Genomic DNA, 11061 nt, shown 5'->3' with positions numbered 1-11061 from the left:
ACTCATAAAAAATCTAGGTGCAACCAAAATCTCAATCTTAGGAGATTCAGATTTGGTCATACAACAGATGAAAGGAAACTTTACCACAAATGATCTAAGGTTGAGAGCATATAAGGGAGCAGCTATTCAAGTCCTTGAGAGCTTCTCACAATCACAGTTGACTAAAATTTCCAGAGAACTCAATGCACATGCTCACAGCTTAGCAACCTTTGCCAACACTTGTAAATTGCCTTTCAAAACCAATCATACATTTACTGCTGAAATCAAACACAGACCTTCAGTTCCGGATAACATCAAGAATTGGCAAGTCTTCGAGAGTAACACACAGATAAACAACTTCCTCACTTTAAAGGAAGAATTTTCTGGCATGAACATTGACACCAACACTAGAGATGATCAATCACAGGTCTGCACAATTACGCAGGAAATATCAGCTGAAACAGCTGATTTGGTTTTACATCCTACCACCTTTGACAACGAAACTATACGGGAGTTGAAACAATCAGATGAAGAGGAAATGGCTGAAACAAAGGATGAGGTAATTGAGCTAAAGGATAATTTTCTGCCCACAGGTTTAACCCCTTTGGAGGATCTGTTTGATTCAAATGATATCTCAAGAAAACCAAAAATGCAACCATTGAATGCTGAAATAGAAGACTGTAACATTGGGACTCCCCAAAATCCCAAAATGGTTAAGCTATCCAAAGCATTACAACCTGAGCAGAAACTAAAATACATTGAGTTATTCAAAGAGTTTCAAGATGTCTTTGCATGGAGCTATGAGGACCTTAAATCTTATGACACATCAGTTATCCAGCACACTATACCTCTAAAAGAAAATCAAAAGCCTTTCAAACAGAAGCTTAGGAGAGTCAATCCTGTGCTCCTCCCCCTTATTGAAAAAGAGGTTAAACGTATGTATGAAGCTGGGATCATTGCCCCAATCAGATTCTCAGAGTGGATCTCAAACCTGGTGCCTACTAGGAAAAAGACAGGGGAAATCAGATTGTGTGTTGACCTAAGAAATCTGAACAAAGTATCTCTCAAAGACCATTATCCCTTACCTAAAATGGATCATATCTTGCAAAGGGTAGTGGGAGCCTCAAGGATCTCCTTACTAGATGGTTTCTCAGGATTCAATCAGATCCTAGTACACCCGGATGATCAAGACAAAACTGCCTTCACAACACCTTGGGGAACATTCAAATATGTCAAAATGCAGGGGCCACGTTCCAAAGAGCAATGGATATTGCCTTTGCCAAAGAAATTCATGACTTCCTAGTTATCTATCTTGATGATCTCACTGCCTTTTCAAAATCAGATCAAGAGCATTTGGAACACTTGAGGCAGGTTTTCACAATTTGTAGAAAGTATGGCATATCTTTGAACCCAAATAAATCACTGTTTGGACTGGAGAAAGGCAAACTCTTGGGGCATATAATCTCAAAAGATGGTATTAGGATTGATCCTGACAGAATTCAAGCTATCCTACAAGTACCACATCCAAGAAACATCAAAGAACTACAAAGCTTAGGAAAGATCAACTTCTTGAGGAGGTTCATTCCCAATCTGGCTGAACTCATAAGACTATTAAATAATATGCTGAAAAAGGATTCCAAGGTCAAATGGACCATGGAATCTAGACAAGCCTTTGAGGATATCAAAAGAGCATTGACAAACACACCAGTCCTAACAAGCCCTAGATTTGATCAAGATTTTATCATTTTTTCTTTTGCATCTGAACATACGATTGCTGTTGTTCTATTACAAAAAGATGACCAGGGCTGTGAAAAACCCATTGCATTTTTTAGTAGAGCCCTTAGAGATGCTCCCTTGAAATATCAGATCATGGAAAAACAAGCCTATGCTTTGGTAAAGGCCATCAAGGAATTCAGAATCCATATCTTGTACTCTCATATAATTGCCTATGTTCCTAATGCAGTGGTCAAAGACATTTTAACCCAAGAAGGAATTGAAGGCAAGAGGGGCAAGTGGATTGCCAATATCCTAGAATATGACATTTAGATTAAACCTACCAAACTGATAAAAGGACAAGGCCTAGCCAAACTAATGACTGAAACCAATTTTCAAGCCCTTGACATTAATGAACTGGATGACGAACAGGAGATGCCGACTCCACAGATCAACCAAGCCTTTATGCAATCTCCATGGTATGCTGATATATGTTTTGTATTATTAAACCTGCAAGCTCCTCCATGGTTTTCCAGAACCAAGAAAAGATTCTTGAAAATGAAAGCATCAAAGTTTTGTATTATTGACAATGTTTTATTTTGGAGAAATCATGAAGGGATCTTACTCAATTGCCTAACATTAGAAGAAACTGACAATGTCCTCAAAGAATTTCATGCAGGTGACTGTGGAGGACACTTATACTGGAAGTCATCAGCTGATAAAATCCTAAGGGCTGGATTTTATTGGCCCTCCTTGTTTGCTGATGTGAAAAAATTTATAATGTCTTGTCACAAATGCCAAATTTTTGAGGTCAAGAGGAAGCTATTGCCTTTACCACTCAAACCAGTCTCAACTGAGAGACCTTTCCAGCAATGGGGTCTAGACTTCATTGGTGAAATTCACCCTCCATCCTCTGGCCAGCATAGGTGGATTCTCACTGCCACAGACTATTTTACCAAATGGATAGAAGCCATCCCTTGTAGGCAAGCCAATGACTCCATTATTATACAATTCCTAGAAACCAACATCTTGTCTAGGTTTGGCTATCCAGAAAAAATTATTACAGACAATGCTGCTGCTTTCAAGTCCAAGAAAATGATCAACTTTTGTCACAAGTATCACATGACCCTAGGTCATTCCACTGCCTATTATCCTCAAGGTAATGGCCTAGCTGAGTCTTCCAATAAAAGTCTCATCAATATCATTAAGAAAGTTTTGGAAGAAAACAAAAAGAATTGGCATAAGAAGTTGGTAAATGCATTGTGGGCAGACAGACTGACCACCAAGAGATCAATTGGCATGAGTCCATATGAACTGGTCTATGGGCTAGAAGCAAAGTTTCCTACATCTCTAGGAATTCCTGTGATCAAGTTGCTGCAAGAAATACAAGCTGAGCCCAATGACATTCAAAGAAGAATCAATCAGACAATTCATTTACAACAAACGAGAGAGGAAGTCTATCAAAGAACCCAAGTTCTACAAGAAAAGCTCAAAAGAATATTTGACAAAAGAACCAAAGCTGAAGATTTCTTTATAGGAAACAAAGTCCTAAGATGGGATTCCAGGAGGGAGGACAAAGGCAAACATGGTAAGTTTGATTTCTTATGGAAGGGACCTTATGTCATTTTTGCTATACAAGGTAACAACACCTATTTTCTAAGGAGTCTGGATGGCTCAAACACTGAGGAAGGCCCAGTCAATGGGAGAATGCTCAAGCATTATTTTGACTCCCTTTGAACAAACACTGAACAGGCATATATTGTACATAAATATTTGTATTTTCAAGTACTTTCATTCACAACAGATAAATAAAGCACCAAGTGGAGCATATTTTGAGAAGACCAGGATGCTGCACTATTTTCTTTTTTGAATATGTTTGATCCTGGCATTAGAAAGCAAAGAAAAACATAGGGTAACTATCAAGTGATGAGGAGAAATTCTGAGAAACAGGTAAAAAACAGATTTGCGAATTCACAACAAATCAGCTCAATGGGTGCTGCCAGCAACTATCTAGGATCCTAACCAATGGTCTCCTACAACAGAGAAATTTAGCCTGCAGCAAGAAAGCAGAACTCAGGCAATCTGACCTGCTGTTCTTGGCTTTTCACCTAGAAAAGCCATCCCCAAGTGGAGCCACTGTTAGCCTCCTATACCAATAGGTTTTCATTTCTCATGATTGGCAGTGGATGTTCCAAAAATGTTCACCTTCCATGCTACTAAGGTTCCATTTTTGTGAAAGAAGCAAACAGTTAAAAAATGTAAAGAGGGTATGCCTTAAAAGAAAAATCAAAAGGCAAGAAAATGAATTGGTCAAAGAAAAAATAAAGCAAATGAACCCCAAACAAAGACCATGAAAGTGGCTAGTCCAAATTGCCACTGCTACTTTGATGGGTGGTCCAACAGCTCAAGCTGGGCCTCACCATGTTTTAAATTGCATGTTGTAGACTAGAGAGGAAGTACCTATTCAAACAGTTCAAGCTTGACATATGACTAGGTGGATAGAGAAAGAAAGGAGCCCAACTGCTTAATCTGGGCCCTTGGAAGTCATAAGGGTAGACTTAGATAGGAGGGCAGCAAAAAGAAAAGAGAATTATCAGGGTTTGCAAGGCTAAGTGCACCCATCCAAAGGAAGAAAAAATGTTAGGCATACTAGGCAGGGTAGGCAGTTGAAGGTTGCAGAATACAAGGTCTAAGCATTTGACATGAGAAAAATCACATATGATGTCACCAGCAGGAGAAAGGCAAGAGCAATGGCCTATTTGGCAAACTACCAAACCATCACTAACTTCCCTCATCCCCTTCAAAATTTTCTTACTAACATCCCTTGAGCACTGCAGGATCTGCCTGATCAGTCCTCCTTACACTCCTCATTTGTAGAAATTTCATGTCAGAAGTGACTTCTCTCTTTGAAAAGAAGCCACATTTCTTGTGTAAAATCTTTCTTCATTCCCATCTGCTTCTAAAAACTAAGTTTACTCATTAAACTTAGCTCTTCATCCCTCTCTCATATCCCCAATTCATATTAATTTCTAATTTTACTCTATAAACCCCTAAGTGCTACCCCTTCCCCTACTATTATAGCATTATATGCAAAAGCCCAAAAAATGTATAAATATCCCTCCCCTTTAGCATTATAGCTAAATAACACTTCTATGGGAGACATTAGTCCACCAGGGACTATAGTCAACCCTTGCTTTGGGATTACTCTAACCTCTGGTTAGAGTAATAACCTACACTAAACCCTCATTTACCCTTTTTCCGAAAAAATTCATGAAAAACCCCTTCCCCCCTCTCAAACCTAGCATTCAAAGGTTTTTAACCCCGACAGATTAACCCACATACGTTAAAACCCATTTAAAAACCCCCTAACCCAAAGTCTAAACCCGAAATATTTAAACGAATATTTTATTCGCTGGCGGGTCCCCACCCAAACTTGCACGATGGGTCGGGGCGCCCGCCAGCCCTCGATCTCCCGCCGCCCTCAATCCAACGGTGGGCGGGCGATTTCGGATTTAAACCTGCCGCGGTTTAGCGTCCGGGGAGCGGGTGGTTTTGCTCCCGTACGCTGGACGCGTGGCAGCCGACGGAGGTGTTCGGAGCCCCCCTCCCCTATACCGCCTTCTGCCAAAAGCGGTGCGGGGAGACCGCTTACCGCCTTCCCTCTTACCGCCTCCCCTGTCACGTCACCCCCGCATCATCGTGACGTCATACCACCGGCCCCGCCACCGCGCCTCGTGACCCTCCACATCATCTCGCGGCCCCCACATCCCGCCACCGTGTCCTGCCATGCTGGCCTCCAGCTCAGCATCCACGTCACCATCCGTACCCGGGCCCGCCATGATGTCATGCTGACGTCATCGGCAGAAAAGCGCCAATAACCCACATTTTCCAAAATTGTCGTTAAAAACGCGCAAAAGAGCCGTTTTATGTCATTTTCATTCGAAAAAGACAGAGTCACTGTATTTCATTCGCTCCAAAAATTGCCTCTACGCTGCAAATTCAAAGCTCTGGACGCCATCATTCACCAATTCAACTGTGTTCTGCACCCACTGTTCAACCCGGAGGCTCTCGGCATCATTTATCCAGGTATTCACCGCAATTCACTTATTTTGCCCATGTTCATGCCATTTCTCTGCAAATTCTCCACTAAATACCTGATAACTCCCAAAGTAAAGATTGTCACTTAGTTAATGCTGGACCAAAACAACCTACATTGCCCCCTGCTCCAGAATTCACTGTTGAGAACTCATTTGCAGCCTTAATTCACAATTTATCCTCCAATCTGCCCGACATTGTTCCCTTTTTGTCGAGTACTTACTTGAACAACTGCATTTCACCAACTTTTAGTCCTGCCCTACCTCTGCAATTCATCCTCATTGATTCACAATCCCTGTGAGTTCACCAGAGCAGAACAGAAACAAGCCTGCTCAATCCACCTACTCCTCTTTGAAGAACATATCTATCATCTGCATTCAATCTGCCACTTGACTTCTAGAAAAGTTTGCAAGCTATTGCACTTACCTTGTTGCATTCAGAAACTGCATTTTAAAAACAGCACCCAAAAGCTACACAATGGCTGCTCCAGCACCCACAGCTCTCAGTGTTGCCCCCATGAATCCACCAAATAAAGAGCTTGAGTCCCTGCCTCTTGCTGACAGGGATTACCTCATCCAAGACTTTGTGGGTGACAGGAACCATTTGCAGACCTTCCGGGAATTAAGGGATAACTATTTGAACAACAATGATACATATGGGATATGGGAATCTAATCTGCCTTATTACTTCCTCCCATCTGTCAACATTTTTCCAGAGATTATCCGCCTATGTGCTGAGAATTATGATCCAAATCACAGAGATGTCAAGTCTCCATATGGGAGCATCCTCTTCCACATTAATGCTGAGTCCATCAACCAGATGCTTAATTTCAAACAAACTCAGCTGCTGCATCCTTTCTCCATGAACTATCTGCTGGATACAGGTGCCAAGCTTTCCAATGCTGACATTCAAAAGATCACCCAGACATTTATGAGAGCTGACCGCCAGCCCACAGGGCCACCTCCCTTCTTGTATGTCCATTTTACTGATATAGGCAAACTTCTGCTGGACATGATTGCATATGTGTTGGGCTATAAGACCAGTGAGTATGTTGATGAGACTGTGCTGGTGTTATTAGCTGCTTATAGCCCAGGCCAACCTCCTGCCTACAAGTATAACTTTGCTAAATTCATAGCCAACAAGATACATGACCAGCTATTCAAAGTAGACAGGGAGGGCATATTCAAATATTCATCTTACATCTACCACTTGTTCATGTCTTACCAGTCCGAGGCCTTTCAATGCCATATTAAGAAGCTGGATTCTAAAGGAGAAAGAAGATCTGTTATCTTCTGGACATCTGTTTTTCACCAAGTCCAAGACTCACCATATTCATACTGTGAATTTATTGATCAATTTGTATACCCAGTCTCTTGCTTATTGATGAGGTCCCCTCCTCCTAGAGTCTCATTTGAAATCCAGAAAACTCTGCAGCTGTCCAAAAATTATAAAATAGGTGACTGGTACCTATACCAAGATCATACAGTCATCAGAATTTATGGCTGTGAGCTCTGTCCATATAGGCTCCCAAAATATGTACCAATGAGACTGTTTGCCTTGGAGTACTATAGGCAGCTCATTCACTCTGACCTCACCCACTTTCATAGTGCTAAAAAGAAAGCCCATCTCAAGTTTAAGCACCACCTGGGCCCCTTCATCATGAACAAAAAAGAGGGGTGGCAAGATGCTGAGCAAATCCTCAAAACAAGTACAAGCTATCAAAAAGCTTCCGGTGGGTCCCTTATGACCCTGAAGGCTTCATCTATGCTAGAAGGGTCAAGTACAGGCTGCTAGGCTATGAGCATTGTAAATATCCACATATTGAGCAGTATGCCAATCAGCAAGAATGGTTGCAAGATACATTAATTGAGAAACTAACTGAAGAAGAAATAATGCAAAAGAATGTCAAGGATTTGGAAAAAACTCTTGACTTGGATTCTGTGCATCAGGTAGTCTTCAAGCAACCGCATCCAGTGGGAGAAGGAACGTCAACTACAACAACTGCACCAGCCACCCAGGCGCCACCTACAGCAGCACCAGGCACAGATAAGGGTAAAGGAATAATGGGTGCTGAAGAAGAAACAGTAAAAGAACAGCCTGCCTCCTCAATTGGGCAGCAACAAGAGCAGAACCCCCCACTGCAAACAGAACCACCAACAACACCTATATTGCAGACTCCTGCACATGAGGAGAGGGGCAAGAAGAGAGACAGAGAAGAGTCCACTCCTGCTAGTGGATCCTCCCATCAACCTGAGGCCAAGAGGCAAAAGGTTGACTCCCCAATCATAGAAGAAATAAGTGAAGAAGTCCTTGAGAGCCCAAGGAAAGAAGGGGAAGACAGTCAGCAAACGGCCACAAGCTCTTTTCAGCAAGAGCAGGGATTACAGCTTGGCATGGAGGTGTCCTCCTCCTCTCAACAGAGCAAGAAGCCTTCAAGCACCAAGGCTTCCTTCAAAGAAATAAAAGCACAAAATGAGCTGTTAAGAATAGAGGTGTATAAGCAATTCCTCAAAGCAACACCAGCCAAGAAAGAGAGGTTGATGTCAGTGTATGACATACAAGAGGAGAAGATGATCCTCAGTCACTTCAAACCCAAGGTACCGCAGCCTAAATCAGCTGCAGATTTTGTAAGAACAAGGGTGGAAGTCATGGCAAAGGACATTCACCCCATGGACCAGATTGAACTGTACAAACAAATGGGGGAAATGGTCTATGCCACCTTGGTAGACAGGGCCACAATGGCCCATGAATTGAAAGAATCATTGAAGAATACCAACATTCAGTTGGATTTTGAGAGAATTTCCTCCATGGCCAAGGACAATAGGATTAAATCACTAAAGGACATCATCATAGACCTAGGACATGATCCTAAGGACCCAAAGGGCGTGAGGGCCCTCATGAAAAAGAAGGATGATGATCTTAATGCATTGAAGAAAAGGCTGAAACTGCTTCCCACCGAGCACCCCCAAACAGCAGAGTTGTAGAAGGAAAGGGAGGCTGATGAGCAGCTTGATCTAATAATGCAGCTCAATAAAAAAGTCATTGATCTGGAGAAGGAGCTAGAAGGGGCACTACAGAATAAACAGGGAGAATCCACATCCCAACCTCCTCCAACTACCTCAACCACTGCCACCACTACAGAGGCAGCAGTAGCCCCTGCAGCAGTAGCCCCTGCAACTACAACAGCAACAACAGAAGCAGCAGCAACAACAACAACAGCTCCTGAGTCCAGCTTGAACATGGAAGATTTGACAAAGGCTATCAAAGAGTTGGAGCTCCAAGCTACTGAGATCAAGGAGGCCAAAGAAAAATTGGCAGAACTAGAGGCCAAATATGATAAATCAAAGATGACTGTAGCAGAGCAGTCTAGAGAAATTAAGGCCCTCAAAGACAAAATCAAGGCCTTAGAAAAGGAGCTCAAACTAGAAAATGCTCTGGCAGAAATAAAGAGGATTTTGTGGGCCCGGATTGACCACTCCCTTACTAGACAGTGGAAGTCAATCAAGACTGTGCATGAACAAATGGAATTGATTGGCCAAGCACACATTGAGATCCAAAAGGCCAGGACAGTACTAGGGAACAGGCCTGAGCAGGCCAATAGAATGATAAATTTTCTGAACAATCAGACTAAGGAAGAGCTGGCAGCCCTCAACATTGTTAACAGAACAGAGGTTGTCCTTACAGCTAAAAAGGTGCTAACTCTCAGGAATTTTGTACAGACTGTAGAGAGAAAATGCCATGAAATACAGGCTGAGGTAGATGAGTACAAGCTCAAAATAGGAACACTGCAAGGAAAGGGATTACCCAGCCTACTAACTAGCACAGGAAGACTGCTCCCTCGTGAGCAATATGCTACCAGGTTGACAAATTTTGTTGAAAATCAAATTACTGCATCTGCCAGCACTTCTGAGGAAACAGGGCCTCCAACAGGACAGGGCCTCTATGATAAGCTTGAAAATCTATTTTTCATTGAACATGAAGTCAATCACCTATTTGAGGTTCCTCCTAATTTTTATAGATATACAGAGGCAGATGAAACCTTGGTGAAAATTCGAAGACACCAGCTGCCCAAAGAGGATTGGTGGCAGGCAATGCTGCAAATTTTGCCTCAGTGATCTCAGTTGATCAATCCTAGTCAGCTTCCACTCAGCCAAAAGCAAAAAGCAGAATCTAGGCAGCACATCTTCAGCCGACTCCAACGGTCACAAAGTCAACATTCTCTGACCATTTTGGATAGCTAATACATTTGGGAGTTACTACAACATTTACTTCCTCAGCTACAACGCTCCAGGAGTTGGCACGATATTAATGAGCCATTAACTCATTAGCTAGATATTTTCTGATGTAAATTTTGTATATATACCTCCCCTGGCAACGTATTAGGGGTTGGTGATTTTCACTCTAAGGCAAATGTATTGTATACTTTCAGATAATCTAATGCAAGAGGCTGGAAAAGCTCAGTGATTTCTTGGATGTTTGATGTCTTGATGATGCTCTGCGTGCTGTTGCAGAATTCCTGTGCTGTCTAATGGAACAATAAGTTTTCTCAATCTATGTTTTATCTTCTTATGTTTGTTTGAATCATACACATGCTTTCACTAATCTAACAATGGAGAAAAGGAATAGTACAGGAAATGTTTAATTACACCTTGTGCTCAATCTCTGTTGCTGAAAATGTTTTCTTCAGAATTAATAATGAACATGAATTCTTAATTGCTCATGTTTACATTAATTCTACAAATATGAATGTTATATAGGAATTCTTCAGTGCTCCTAAATAATATTCCCACTGTTCTCCATATCAGATTACTGAAAGATCCTTAATTGCCTTTCATGCCCTGATTACATCACACCCAATCACAGATTTAAAGAATTGTTTCTTAGACACTTATCTGGCTCTGGAGCATCACTTTGTATCAACACAGACATATCAAGAAAATTAAGCATCACTGACTCCATGCCCAATGGCCTAGAGCACCCTGATAAACATATATCTATCTTGACTGAAGTCATCATCCAGCAAAATTCAAAACAAAACCTTGAGCATCATAACTAGCCTAAAATATTATACAAACAAAGTTAAATCATAAAGAGAGAGCCCTCTCTGGTCATAGGTAGGCTAGAACTTGTGACCCAAAGATTGGTTAGTGGTTACCTTGGCCGTATTCCCTTGGGAGTCAAAGGGAACAACCTGAGTGATAACAGATGTTACATCCAAAGCTTAAAAGATATTATCAAATCATTATAAAAATATTACAATTCACTTTCCTTCAC

This window comes from Pinus tabuliformis, chromosome 2_2 (assembly GCF_031772625.1).
Source record: "Pinus tabuliformis cultivar Carrire ecotype Pingquan chromosome 2_2, CPIR1, whole genome shotgun sequence".
In the NCBI taxonomy this organism is placed as follows: Eukaryota; Viridiplantae; Streptophyta; class Pinopsida; order Pinales; family Pinaceae; genus Pinus; species Pinus tabuliformis.
Note: the sequence above shows the minus strand (reverse complement) of the source record.